Source organism: Neovison vison, chromosome X, assembly GCF_020171115.1.
Source record: "Neovison vison isolate M4711 chromosome X, ASM_NN_V1, whole genome shotgun sequence".
NCBI classification, from domain to species: domain Eukaryota; kingdom Metazoa; phylum Chordata; class Mammalia; order Carnivora; family Mustelidae; genus Neogale; species Neogale vison.
The window spans coordinates 26,663,900-26,679,236 of NC_058105.1; the positions used below are offsets into that span (position 1 = coordinate 26,663,900).

A 15,337-nucleotide genomic window follows, 5' to 3' on the forward strand; every position below is an offset into this window, starting at 1 on the left:
CAATTTTAATTTGATATGTGTGGTCCTCTGTTGAGTGTCAGGTTTTAAGCTAACTTTTGAGAGCCCTTTTGTGAACCAGATGCTGTACTGAGACTTGGCTCCCAGACTGAGAAGCTCAGTCTTCTTGGACTTTGATTCTTGATTTCAAAGAACATGAGCAGTTAAGCTCTATCCTACCCATATGTATTTGTGGTATACTACATTCATGTTCTAATCCTCAGCTCCAGTGAGGCCTAATCTGTTTTGCAGGTCCTTCTCTCACCTCCAGTATCATAGGTGTAACCTAATTCTTTTATCCTTTAAACCACATTCTGCCCAAGGGCAAACTCTTAGCCCCTGGGCAGAATGTGGCTTGTTAAATGTACTTTCTTGGCCTCACATAATATTTAACTTTGTTTTAATCAATATGATAAAGTCCAAATTTCAGTTTCTCTTGAAGAATTGGAACATCTGGCAACTCTGTGTCCAATTTCTGCATGGTAACAATCAGCTGGGCACCCTAGGTGCTGCCCCCCTTACATAGAGAATGGGTCTTTTTTTATTTAATAGTTATATTGAGTCAGTCCCCACCCAGCTTACTTCATTTGTTTACATTATGTACTAGCCTTTGTAAACAACTGATTTTGCAGTTCCTGTTCTGAACCTTTTTCCTTCAGTCCATACTTGGAAACTGACCTCTTACGTGCTCAAAGATTGCTTATTTTAGGAATGTGTCACCATGGTGAAGCACAGTCCTAGGTCCTGGTAATACCCGTTGTGGAGGGGGGAGTGTTCAGTCAAGTTTCTTTCTTAGTTTCCCATTGCTTATATGTGGGCAGCTTGCCTACAGAATCTCAGTCACAGATTCCTATGTAATATATGAGTATGTTACATATCCCTCTCCTTAGATTGTGATCTTGTTGAAGGCAGAAACTTCATCCTTTCCTTTTAATCAAACAACCAGGTATTTTTCTTTATTGCCTGCTACGTTTCAGATACTCAGTTAACTCTACAGGGAGAGAGCTATGTGCAGAAGTATTATGTATATCTCTTTGGGATTGATGAGAAAGAGCACTGGACTTTTTTTTGCCTTCAAAGTTCACTGCTAGCATTTGGTAGTATCCTGTTTAAGAAGAGTTTGCTTTGTGTGTTACAACGTATTTTTGAGGGCAGGTTTATTTTGCTTTCATTTAGGTCTGTATGTAGTAATCATTAAATGCATTCAAAAGTTTTTTTAGGAGATTGAAATGATAGACACAAACTATTTTTCTCTTCATTTCCATCATTTATACTCTTCAGTGGGTGTACATTCTTTGCACTGATATTCATAGGTTACCAAAAAGTTGGACAGAATAGGAGGAGTTTTCTCTTTTCTTTTTCTCACATAGGGTGGACCAGATATTCACTAGGTGCTGTGCTGTTTTTATTAGGATTTAGGCATGAGCACCTAGGAGAGGGCTCCCATGCCACATTTATCCCTGAGTATGACTATCCCTTATTCCTATGCTTTTATCCTGAGAGGGACCCGTAGGTCTGCTAAGATTGAGTTCAACAGAATCCCAGTTTTAATTCTTTGTTATATTTATCTACATGGACCATCTCAGGAAGTATGTTTACTATGATAAGATTCCTAGGTAGCAGTAGTATGAGGAGAGTAAATGATAGAGTAAAGTGGAATTAAGATGGCTATCCCTATATCCTTCTCCTCTATCTACTTTCTTCTTCATAAATGTTCATTTGACTTTTTAACTGTCAGCTTCATCCATATATGCCTTTCTGCTATGTGTTTGTGTGTGTGTGTGTGTGTAATAGGATCACAAAATCCTGAGAACTTCAGAAACTGGTAGAAATTAAGGGAACCAGATTCTCAGATGCCTCCTTTGAGGTGAAGACACTTAACCCAAAGCAATCTTATTAATTCTGTGGGCCTGTGTTTTCTAGTTTCTCTAAAAAAAATTCTGTTGCCATCAAGAAGGCTCCTTTATGAGGAATCTGTGTGCTATTGAAACATTTCTTAGGATCTTTTTGGTGAATTTGATCATAAAATTAGAATATGTGTGTGTTTATAAGGGCATACCTTGGATAAGAAGACTGAATTTATATTTGCTTTTCTTCTCTATTTTGATCAGTGGTCTAGCTGTTCTTTTCTCCAGACCACTCTACTTTTCAGACTTGCTTCTTGCTGTCACAGCTCTGTATAAAGTAACATCATTTAAAACTAGCTGCCTCAGCTCTGAGAGCATGCTCTTCAAGGGCATTTCGTGCATAGTTTTCTGATGCCCGGAAGGAGGGTGTGGTAGAACCTAGGGAAACTGCAACTTTACTAATACAACAGGGCCAATTTCTAGGGGGGGTGGTTGGGGGAGGGAGGAAGAAAACCTCAGGATGTCCTGCCCAGCCAAATAATACCTAGTAGAAGGTGATGTTTTTAAAAGTAATCTTGTCTCTCTGCAAGCACAGTATTACCAGTGCAGTTGATAGCACTGATAGAGGAGAGATATCTAGGATGGAGGACAGCCAGCTCTGACCCAGCCTGAAGTAGAAGCCCTGTGAAACTCAGCAGTCCTAAGTATGAAAAAGATCTGTGTTATCTCTTGGATTTAGCACCTGTGCTTTCCTATTTACAATTGTTAGAGTGGCACATATTTAAAAAAATAATTAAGAAAAAAAATAATTAAGAAAACAATAACCTTAGGAGAATGTTCCAGGTAATGTGGTATAAACGCATTGTTAATGAGAAGATAATATTACTCTGCTGGAAGATAGAGTCCTGAAGGCTGAGTTTGGCACTGTTTCATCACTACATGACTTTTCTTCTTGATGGCAGTTCTTTCTGAAGTTCACTGAAGTTGGGGCGGTTTTCAAGTTTGTAATCCCAACACTTCAACATTGTATTGGTAAATACGCTCTGGACACTGCTGAGAGACTGACATCCAGTATCTTCTTTCCACTTGCTCTTGTGCCTGCTGATTTGTCATTCCAGGGTATGGACAGACCCCTAAGCTGAAGGTCTCCCAGAGGAGGATGCCAAAGCTCCATGCGTCACTCTCAGAACGATATCTCCCATAATTAAGAGCTTCTGGTGCTGTCCATTTAATGGGAATCTGCTTTAAGTCAGAAGATGAATATACACCACCATCCTCTTGACGAGACATTCCAAAGTCACTGATTTTCAGAACATTATTTTCACCTCCAGGCAGTTTCTTGCAGCAAGGTCCCTGTGTATACAATTTTTATCCGAGATTCGCCATCCAGAAGCAGCATCTAATGAAAATTTCACTAACTGTTTTAGTTCATCCTTCTTTCTCAGAAAGGAGAGGAAATCGCCTCCTGGAACCAGTTCTTAATGATATAGATAGGCTGTATTTGTGTGCGAACTCCTATAAGTTTGACAATATCGGGATGGTTATATTGCTTGAGGATTTTGGCTTCTTGTAAAAATTTTAATTTCAGTTCCTGGGAAAGATCATCTTTACATGTTTTAATGGCAACAGCAGTTTTATCCCTTAATGTGCCCTTAAGTATGTCAGCAAAAGTTCCCTTGCCCAGTAATTCTACTGTGATATCATCATGATTAAGACCCCCATTTCTTATTCTAGTTATGGCAATACTGAAATCATGATACTCTTTATTGCAACACTTTCTTTTTTCTTTTGCTTTTGCAATTTAAAAACTTGAGATAAAATTTACATAACAAATTTTGCAATTTTAAAGTGTTTTTTAATATATTCACTATGTTAATAGCCATCACCACTAATTCCAGAACATTTCCATCACCCCCAAAAGAGACCCTATACATATTAGCAGCCACTCCCAGTTCTTCCTTCCCCTCTCCTGGAAACAACTAATGTACTTTCTGTTTCTGTGGATTTACCTGTTTTGGACATTTCATAAAAATGGAATCATGCAATATGTGGCCTTTTGTATCTGGCTTCTTTCACTTAGCATCATGTTTTCAAGGTTCATCCATGTTATAGCATGTATCAGAACTTCATTTCTTTTTATAACCGAGTAATGCTCCATTGTATGAATGTGTACCACATTTTGTTTATCCATTCATCAGTGATGGACAGGAAAAATGATTTTTAAGTATGAAAATTGTAAGCTCAACATTAGTGTATCCACAGTTATAATTGGTAATGTCAAGGTTATACATGGTGTGAACAGAATGCTGTATAGAAATGATGTGTAAATTATTTGCCAGCATTTCATGCAAGTGTGATTACTTCCCAAGGCCCTTCTAGCTCTGGTTTTATGAAATATGTGTATGTAGTATTTTCGTCAATAAAGTTTAATGCTTTAAGCATTAGTTTAAAATTTGAATGAGAACAATGTTAGGCAGATATGAAGTTATTTGCCACATGTTGTAATGATCATGTTTTGAATTTATTTCAGTATGCAGTATTTGAAAATGTCAGTACATAAAGGAAAGGAAATGAGTATAATTAAGTCAATATATTTTTAAAGCAATTTTTATAATTTAGCAGACATTGCATCTTAATATAAGTCACTATTAAAATCGTGTCCTTGTGAAAAATGTGATGTCATTTTTCTTTTTTTTTTTTTTGTTGATCATGTAAAATTGGTTCCTTTTCATTGCTCTGTGTTCTGTTTACATTTGACAAGCTATTGCTTGCCCCTGTGGAATATTTTCTTGTTTCTCTTTTTCATTTTATCCTCCCCTCCCCTCCCCAACTTCTCCCTCTCTCACAGACAAAATATTCAGTGGTTTTTTTTTTTTTAACTCCTCCTAGCATGCCTATCTTTAATGGTTTCTGAGAGGGGGAAGTGATGAGAAATACACAAATATTTCATTCTTATCTAGGGACTTAATTCAAGCCTTTGTTATTGATAGAACTCATTGATTTTTCTTTGTTTCTTAAATCTTCCTTCTTTCCTTCCTTCTTGTTTTCCTTCTTTCCTTCCCTCCATGGTTTCTCCTTCCCTCTCTCCCTCTCTCTGCCCCTTCTTTCCATAACACCCCCCCCCCCCCGGGCCCTTTCTTTTCCCTGTGTCCTTCCTTCTCTTCTTCCTTTCTTATCTATCAATATAATCACTTTGTTTCTTTCAGGTGAGATTGGAATGAAATTGTTCAGCTGTGACCAGAAATTAATTTTCCTGAGTAGATTGCCGAGAATTATGAATCAAGAGGGCCCATTTGCATCTTCTTAAGTTATTCAGTTATCTGCTTTATTGCTCCATGCCGAAAACTTAAAATTGTTGAGTTGTGCATTACTGTATTTAACTTGTTGCTTAGTTTCTACATGTTTATTTTCAGTAAATGGCTGAAAGTGTTAACTGTTCCATATTTTTAGCACAATGTGCTGCATACAGTTCCCAACAAGCAAATAAGGTTACATGTGTACAGAATTTCACTTTAGGTTAATAACTAAATATTGCCTGGGTTTAGTTGTTTTGGTTTTTTTTTTTGTTTGTTTTTTTCAATATGAAATGCTTCCTTTTTATTGTTTGAAACTGAAAATAAACAATTATTGAACCATTTTGAATTTACCTCATTTTAAAACTCAGTTTTAATTTATTATTTGGCCTGTTTTTAATATTAGTCACTGAAAACGAAGTGGGAGCAGTGTCTTATGCAATGCTTAGGAATCATTTTATATAGTACATGTACAACATTAAAACCTGTTTAAAAAAAGAAAAAGGTACCAGCATTCACTTGTCCCTTGCCATTTTTTCTTGTAATTATGTTAGACAAATCTGGGGGGGAGGGAACCAAAAGTTAATTGTGTTTTAATTCTACAGCTACAGAAGCTTTGTATTGCTGAACTTTCGTCTGGAAAAGTTTCACAGTGACATTTTTAAAAGAAAATTTTTTTATCTACTGAATTCTACCAGTGTAACCTTTTTTCTAAATAAACAATAGTTTTCTCAAATGATTGTATATCATTGTGTATATTGTTGCTTATTCATAATAACTTAGTAAAGATAGTTTAGTAAGGCTCCTAGCCCTTTTCATTTCTTAGTCCGATCTACAGTGTTTTCAAATGATATCTCATCCAATAATATGAAAAAATCTTACTTGTTAACCTCTGCACCTGGGGTAAACAGTGGGTTGTAATCATGCCTAAAATTATCCATTTACTCTTCAATTCTTTGGAACTGATAATATCTATGCAAATTAAAGTTTTTTTTTTTTTGAGAATGACAAGGCTATAATTTTTAAAGGATTGAGAAATGCTGAGCATATTTGAGAATTGGCATAGGGATATAAATCTTGATGCCCCTTTTCAGGTAATTGTAATTTACAAAAATTGATGAACACAGTAATTATGGGAGAATGATCCATTCAGTTACTATTGAGCACCCATAATGTGCCTGGCATAAAAAGAAATTACGCATTGTTAAAATGATTTTGACATTGAGAAAATAGCTATGGTTCACCTCACAATCATTTGTCTGAAATATAGCAGGGAGGAGATCTCCAGTTATGTTTAAAATTCACATTTTAAAGAATACATGATTATGAGTTTGAACCAGAAAGATCACTACTTGCTTAGGATCAGGATCTATTCTCCTTGTCCCTCAAATTAATTGAACAACAGGTGAACTTTGGTTGTATCCTTGCTAGAAATGCATTGAGGATGGAAAATACTAACTTTGGATTTAACTGTGCAAAAATAATTTATGTTGGAAGTAGGAAATTTGTATTTGTGTAGTGATAGCTATTTTTAAGCATCTACTCTGCTCTAGGTACAATGGGATATTAAGACCTAATTCCTGTACCTAGGGTGCTTCCAGTCTAGCTTGAGATAAGGGCCGAATGAGTGCTATTGGGGGTCAGCAAACTATTTCTGTAAAGGACTGGATAGTAAATATTTGAGACTTTATGGGCTGTTTATACCCTGTTGGAACTGGGCTCTGCCATTATAGCATGAAAGCAGCCGTAGGTGATACGTAAATGAATAAGTATGACTGAGTTCTAGTAGAATTACATTGACAAAAAACAGCTATAGAGCCTCCTAGAGAATATTTATTTAAAAAATATTTGAAAAAAATTTGAGTGCCTCTTATGCACCAGAGGTACATCCTTGAGCAATACAAAGTCCCTGCTACCCTTGTAACTTCCATTCTAGTCAATGGAGGCAAACAATGTTGGATGGAAGGAGGTCCTCCTAGGAAATCTAAATCTGGGTGTTGCAGAGTTTATTGTTCTCTATATAGAGGGATCATGTAAAATGAAGAGGTGCAAAGCAGAATATTTTGAGGCAGTTACCATACTATGAATATTTTATTACTAAATAGTACGAGCAGGTGCCATCCCTAATCACCCCACCCCCCAAGTTTTGAGCCTTTTACATGAAAATCATGTAATACAGGATTTTTCTCTCAGGAACTAGGATCTGAGCTGTAGTGACTGGTGTCTTAAGCTTGCCATTTTTTGAAAGGAGTTCTTACCTTTAGGATCATAAATGGAGGATATCTACAGGACCCCCCCCACCTAAATTTTTGTGGAATGAGTGTTTTTCTAGCTTTCAGTTCTCAAAAAAAATTTTAAATTGGCAAGTTCTTTTTCTGGGTCTTGATCCAAAGAACTGTATATAAACACATACAAGTAACCCTGGACCTGTCTCTCTTGAGCTGGTGAGAAGTTGGAAGACAGTCGTCTGTCCATCTGTGTTGTCTTAAATGGTAGGGGCAAAAGTTAGAGTATCTTGCTTTGTCATTATACAAGTGATTTGTAGTTTATTGTTGGAAAATCACTGGTTCATGCTACATCGCTATTTTCTATTTCCTGGAAGCACCTTAGTCTGGAAGCAGCTTAGACAAATGGAAATTTCTAGCAGCCTTATTTTTTTTCCAGCAATTGTGTAATTGTTTTATTTCTACCCTGCTATGTTCCAAAAAGGATTTATGAAAAAACATACTGTACAGTATTTAAGAAGTAAATGAGAACATTTGATTGGGTGAAATTAATACCTAAAATGAATTTAACACCCTGAAATGTCATGTACACCTGACATATCAGTTCTGAGAAACCTGATAGGCCATACAGAGAAGGTGTGATTTCGTAGTTACAGGAATTACAGTGTCCATTAAATAAAAAGCTAGTCATGAAGAAGAACATTTTCTGGTAATGTAGCCCAAAAGAAACTTTTCCTTTGCATTCATGTAAGAAAAAAGCCCTGTCTTTCTAGTAAACAAAACAAAGGGATGTATCTTGCATTCATGTAAGAAAAAAGCCCTGTCTTTCTAGTAAATAAAACAAAAAGGGTGTATCTTGTAGTGGCCCTAAATATTAGGTGATGGCCAACACCTCAACTCAAACTGGTGAGTATATTTCTACAAGGACACCAAAATATGTGGTCCAGGCACCCACAGGTCTCTGATGATTTGGTTCGTCCAGGAAAATGTTTTTGATTATTCAGGACAGGTTTTCTAAACTAGGATTTATGATGGCCTTACTTTTCACAAGCATGTTTGTAAAGATCAGGAAATTCATATGACCGTAGTTTGATTTCCATGATACAAGTAAGATAAACAAGATCTCATTAGTTTAAAAGCTGTGCCTGGCCTTTGGTATTTTGTTTTTATGGATACTGATCTCTAAGGCTGCCTTTTAGGTAGAATGGAGCTTATAATATTAGAGCCACTTAATGTTCTATCTTATCACTTATCAGAAGCATGGTTTAAATGTTTGTTTTTTTTTTTAATTGAAGTAACATTTCTGGAGACATTGTCAGGGCCAAAGATTTTACTGGGCCTAGAGTTGAGAAGAAAAAGAGGAGCTGCTTAAGAGATGCTAATTCATGCTAGTTGCATACAGATTGTTGTATTTATAAATGCAAATTAATATGATAACTAAGAATGACAATAGAAGGGATATTGGAAATGTGACTGAAGGAAGTGTGACAACCTGAGAAGATCTGTATTAGTGTAAGAATAATTGCTTTTTATTTCTGATTCTTAGGAACTGTTTTAAGTTCTAATGACCAGTTCCACATCAATCAGGCTAACAAAGCTTAATTCCTTTGATGTGTTGTTAAATGGAGATGTTTAGTGGAAGAAGAAAGGAAGATTTTGAACACAGGGCACATAAATGGCATCATTGCAAGTCAGAAGTAGCCTTTATTTAAGGGGTAGGAGCTAGAAAATAACCTGGTACTTAATCTCCAGCTTAAAACCTCTGATTTTTGTCATATGACAGCTAGATGTCCTTGGATTTGAATATCAAATGATAAAGAGCCACTATCACCCATGTTCCCACAATTTAACTGGGATGATATTATTGTACTATATTCAAGTCCTTCATGATCCTGATTTCATGCGGTCTGTTAGAATACTTCTCTCCTAGGGTTACACAGATGCTCATTATCAAAGTACATTTATGAAGTGTAATTAGATCTGCCACTGCTAGTTACTGTTATGCAGAAACCTTTTGCACTTTCCAGGATGATTGATCCATCTAGGACACCAATAATAGAGAAAAGATCATGCTTACAAGATACAAGCAGGAAATGAAATGTAAAATGAGTAAGGTATTCATCTCACATGCAGCTGGGGTCCTGTTACATTTTAAGATGATGGTGAGTACTCAGGGTAAGAATGACCTCAGACTAGGTGTGATTTAGGAAGCCTTGCTCTCAATAGGTTGATTTGGGAAGACTTCAGGAAGGATTGGATGGTCAGGAAGCCATTCTATCAGGTGAGAGGATGTTGAACTTGGAATTCAGACCCATTTTTGGTATAGTGCAGAATCCTTGAAGCCAACCCATTCTGCTAGCACAGGATTGGATCATACCTGAAAGGCAAATACTTCCTCTTTGATACTATTCCATGCTGCCTCAAGACTTTTGCCTTTTTTTGGTCTTTATTCATGACTGAGTCTGACATCACCAATCTTTTATTGCTTTAATCAATCAGTGTTAATCACATTTTTCATATCTTTACAGGTAATTGAAAAGTTACTACCTCTGTGTCAAGATGATTTCCCTTATCTGTTTCCTCTGAGTGGGGATGAGCTCCACTTAAACTTCCTCACGTGGTGTTCACAGTGCCCTTTTGTTAATGAATTAAATCTAACAATACATTAAGGCACATAAAGAAGACCTAGTAGTGACAGGTACTCAGTAACTGTTAGCAATTTTTATTGCTAATATTATTAGTGATATATAGTGATAATATTTATTGCTAATATTACTAGTGATAATAGTAATAATATTTATACAAGTAGTTCACAAATGGAATCATCAGGATTAGAATTAATTGGGAAACTTTAGTTCCACATTTCCAAATACACTGAATTAGATTATTTTGGGGTGGGGGCCTGGAATATTTTTTAACATAGTTCCTCAGGTGATTGTAATGTAAGGACAATATTTGGGAATTACAGAGTTTAACCAGCCTGCAATCCTGACATCTCTGTTCTTACCTCTTTTTTTTTTTTAAAGATTTTATTTATTTATCTGACAGACAGAGATCACAAGTAGGCAGCAAGAGAGGAAGGGAAGCAGGCTCCCGGCTGAGCAGAGAACCTGACGCTAACCCAGGAGAACCCAGGACCCTGGGATCATAACCTGAGCCCAAGGCATAGGCTTTAACCCACTGAGCCACTCAGGTGCCCCATCTCTGTTCTCGCCTCAAGTAGAAACAGAACCCATTCAGAGGCTTCTTATTTCTGAGGGTAGTAAGTATTAGGCTCCAGGGAAAACTCATCTTTGGCAAGAAGTATTTTAAAGATAAGAGCAACAGCCTCATTCCTGGGATCAGAGTTCATCAACTCTGCTAGCCCATGCTGCTCTTGCTCACTCTGACCCCCTGCCTTCTCCAGCCTACCTTCAGTGACCTTCCTGGATCTAACCTCTTGTTAACCTAGACATATGTTGTCAACAAGCATCAACTACTAAGGTAAGATGTTTGGAGTTCAGAGCTGCTTTTGATACTAATTGTACTTTCAAGAACCTTTAACTTTCATCTGCAGTGATTGACTTTTCTATGGTTGTGTTCAGGGCTGGGTTTTGTTCTCCATTCCTTACTTTTCCTTGCATTATATCCTGATGTTTGTGGGAGGGGGTTGCATAAGTTTTTAATAATTCAGTTCTATAAATTTCTCCCTAACCACTGCTCTGGCTGCATCCCACAATTTTAATATGTGGTATTTTCATTTACATTCAGCTCAAAATGTTTTCCAACTTATGATTTATTCTTTGACCCATGTGTTATTTAGAAGTGTTTTAATTTCCAAATATTTGCAAAATTTCCCAGATACCCTTCTGTTACTGATACCTAGTTTGGTTCTATAGCTCAAAGAACATACTTTGGATTATTTAAATTCTCTTGCATTTACTGAGGCTTATTTTATGGCACAATAGCTGGTCTACCATGCTGAATATTCAGTGTACACTTGAAAATAATGTGTATTCCATTTTTGTTGGATGTAGTCTATAAATGCCAATTAGGTCAAGTTGGTTAGTGGTGTTCCAAATCTTCTGTGTCCTTGCTGATTTTCTGTCTGCTTGGTCTGCTAGTTATTGAGAGAGGTGTATTGTAATTTATAATTATAATTGTGGATTTATCTTATTTCATGTTTTGGTTTTGTCAGTTTTTGTTTCATGTATTTTGAAACCTTGTGATTGGGTGCATGCATATTTGGGATTATATACTGTTGGTGAATTGACCCCTTTATCAAAATGAAATATTCTTCTTTATTTCTGATAATATTCCTTATTTTAAAATTCATGTCAAAATTAATGTTTGTCTAGCTTTCTTTTTTTTTAAGATTTCATTTGTTTATTTGAGAGAGAGAAAGAGCACAAGCAGGGGAGCAGTAGAGAGAGAGGGAGAAGCAGGCTCCCCGCCAAGCAGGGAGCCTGATGCAGGACTCGATCCCAGGACTCCAGGATCATGACCTGAGCCGAAGACAGACACTTAAACATCTGAGCCACCCAGGCACCCTCTAGCTTTCTTCTGATTCAATTTGCAGGGTATATTTTTTCCATTCTTTTTTTTTAAATATTGAAAGTGGATTTCTTGCTTAAATTTTTTAAAGATTTTATTTTATTTATTTGACAGAGAGAGACCACAAGTAGGCAGAGAGGCAGGCAGAGAGAGAGAGAGGAGGAAGCAGGCTCCCCGCTGAGCAGAGAGCCCGACACGGGACTCGATCCCAGGACCCCGAGATCATGACCCGAGCCGAAGGCAGCGGCCCAACCCACTGAGCCACCCAGGCGCCCGGATTTCTTGCTTATTAATCCAAGTTGACAGTCTCTACCTTTAAAAAAATAGTTAAGGTTAATTTATTTATATGAGGGAGAGAGAAAGCATGCAAGTCTGAAAGGGGAAGGGAAGGAGGGAGAGCTAGAGAATCTCAAGCAGACTCCCTGCCAAGCAGGGAGCCTGATGTGAGTCCCTATCCCATGACCCCAAGATTATGACCTGAGCAGAAATCAAGAGTCAGACACCCAACTGACTGCACCTCCCAGGCACATCTATCTGTCTGTGTCTGTCTGTCGATCTATCAGTCTGTGATCTTCCTGCCAGCATGGGGCTCAAACTCACGACCCTGAGATCAAAAGTTGTATGCTCTACCAACTGAGTCAGCCAGGTGCCCCAACAATCTCTGCCTTTTAATTGGGGTATATAGACAATGCATTTAATGTCATTATTGATATGATCAGATTTAAATCTGACATCTTGCTATTTATTTTCTATTTGTCCCATCATATCTTCCTTTTTTCCCTGCCTTCTTTTAGGTGGATGGTCCTTCAGTTTCCTCATTGGTAAAATGAGGCTAATAATAACAGCCATTTCATAAGGTACTCCTAGGGATTAAATGAGATAATATTTTAAAAGATTTATTTGTTTGAGGGAGAGTGTGTGCACAAGCAGGGGGAGGAGCAGAGGGAGAGGGACAAGTAGACTCTACACTGGGTGCAGAGCCTGAAGGGAGGCTTGATCTCAGGACGCTGAGATCATTTTTTTTAAAAAAAGATTTTATTTATCTATTGACAGAGAAAGAAGGCATAAGTGGGGTGGGTGGGGGGAAGTGGCAGGCAAAGGGAGAATCAGGCTTCCCGCTGAGCAGGGAGCCTGATGTGGGACTTGATCCCAGAGCCCTGGGATCATGACCTGAGCCAAAGGCAGACACTTAACGACTGAGCCACCCAGGCATCCCAGGACCCTGAGATCATGACCTGAGGCAACATTAGAAGCTTGACCAAGTGAGCCACTCAGGTGCCCCTAGTGAGACAGTTTATTACATTGATGCTTGGCACATATTTATGTAGAGATCAATATTTTTTTTAAATCAAAGGACAGAGAACTCCTTAGGATGTGAACTCTGCAAAGGTTTTCGGTTCTGGAGCTATTATGTACATACACAGGTGAATTAGGTAGTCATCTACAGGAGTAGTTTGGGCACTGAAAGGCCCTCATTCCAAAATATCTCTTCGCTACTGGCCAGCTGTGGTGTGTGGAATTCTCACAATTAAGAATTTTATAGGAACTTTTGGAGATGTGCATATCCGTTAAGCAAGTCATTATGGGAGCAGTCAATTTTCTCACGAGCACTGAAGCACAAATGATTTCGGATGACCCCATCATGCTCCCGTATTCCCTAGGAAAACATTGAGAATTTTTTTTTCGGTAAAAGTCAGAGAAAGGGACGCAACCTGATGCTGGGAGAGTACCACGGTGGGCAGCTTGGATGGCTCCTTGAAGGTGAAAGGAGAGATGAAAGTATTGCCCAAAGGGACCTGGCCCAGTTGGTGGTTTTATCTTGTACCGGTTTGTGAAGTTAATCTTCTGGTTTTCGTATTTGCTGCTTTCCTCCAGTTTCATTGTAAGAGAAATATGTCACAATTGATATTTAATTGTTAGACCTTTGCAGTAGTTGACTTGGTCATACTTTATATTTTATTCACTTCCAAAAGATGAGGTGGCTGGTTTGGAAGTCTAATTGGTAGTGGATTGCAAACAGTTGTGCTTTCCCATCTTTTGCTTCTTCATTGAGGATTGGTTTGGTTTCTGTGGATTCTTCAGTACTTATCTAGACAATAAGCTTCAGAAGTGCAGGACTTTTGTTTAATGCCAGCACCTACCACATGGCATAGGGTACTCAATAAATACTTGACCCAGGGGTGCCTGGCTGGCTCAGTCAGTGGACTGGTTCTGAGGTAGCCCCATGGTTGGGGTAGATTTATAATCTGTAGGCTTTTGCAAGCTGGTCTAAGATCCTCACCACCCTTTGGTATATGTGCTGCCGAAGCGAGCACCTCACCACCCTTTGTTATAGGAAAATATGTTCTGATTTCCCAACAGTTGACATGCAAATAAATTTTGGAACACAACCCATTGAAAAATTAGAGATAATTGGTAGGCTAATTCATCCATGCTTTTTTCACCAGGAACCCCCAGGTAAAGAGATTTCCAGATTGTCTGTGTATAACTATGAGTGCCACTGCTTTTCTTTAACTCTGGACAAATAGCAGAGAAGAAAACGTTTTTCTTTTCAAGGTTAATATAATTATTACTAAATCTTTATTTATTTCTTGCAATTTTTTTAGAGCGAGAGAGGAGCGGAGGGAAAGGAAGAGAGAGAGAATCTTAAGCAGGCTCCATTCCCAGCTCATGAACCCAACATGGGACTCAATCTCGCAACCCCGAGATCATGACTTGAACTGAAATCAAGAGTCGGACACTTAACCAACGAGCCACTGAGATCCCCAATGTTGATAAATTATTTTTGATGGAATATGAATTGGCTAAAAAAAATTCTTTCTGGGGGGGCCTGAGTGGCTTAGTCGGTTAAACGTCTGCCTTTGGCTCACCTCATGATCCTAGGTCTTGGGATTGAGCCCTGCATTGGGCTCCCTGCTCAGTGGGGAGCCTGCTTCTTCCTCTCTCTCTGCTCCTTCCCCTGCTTGTGTTCTCTCTCTCTCTCTCTCTGACAAATAAAATCTTTTTACAAAAAAAGAAAATTCATGGGGCGCCTGGATGGCTCAGTGGGTTAAGCCTCTGCCTTCAGGTCATGATCTCAGGGTCCTGGGATCGAGCCCCACATCGGGCTCTCTGCTCAGTAGGGGGGCCTGCTTCTCCCCCCCCACCTGCTTGTGATCTTTCTCTGTCAAATAAATAAATAAAACATTTAAAAAGATTAAAAAAATTATTTCTGGTTACTTTATTTTGGTGGTAGTATCATTATTTTGGGAAAGATACTAGTTTAGAGCAACTTAAAAAATAATTGGAGTTCAAATTTTTTCAAATACATTTTTTTCTCTTTATAATCAAAATAACACTCATTGAGGCAATTTACGTGACAGATTTCCCAGGGTCTCTTTCATTGTTCAACTTTGTTGGCAGACATAAAATGTAGATGTCTAGTGTCTTAAGAACCAGAATA

At 38.0% G+C, this 15,337-nt stretch overlaps 1 protein-coding gene and 1 pseudogene across 8 annotated transcripts in view; one reads left to right on the forward strand and one right to left on the reverse strand.

Moving 5' to 3' along the window:
- THOC2 (THO complex 2) overlaps nt 1–5,459 on the forward strand; it is a 116,849-nt gene extending 111,390 nt beyond the window's left edge. For 5 of the 8 annotated variants that reach the window (XM_044235337.1, XM_044235341.1, XM_044235340.1 and 2 more), the window contains exon 39: nt 2,963–3,687. The gene's annotated coding sequence lies outside the window, so the exon portion shown is untranslated. Of the gene's footprint in view, nt 1–2,806; nt 2,892–2,962; nt 3,688–5,050 lie in introns of those variants that run through there. The other 3 variants (XM_044235338.1, XM_044235342.1, XM_044235339.1) reach the window with 2 other exon arrangements.
- Nucleotides 2,713–13,776, reverse strand: LOC122896520 (annotated as a pseudogene).
- Nucleotides 13,777–15,337: the final 1,561 nt, after the last annotated feature.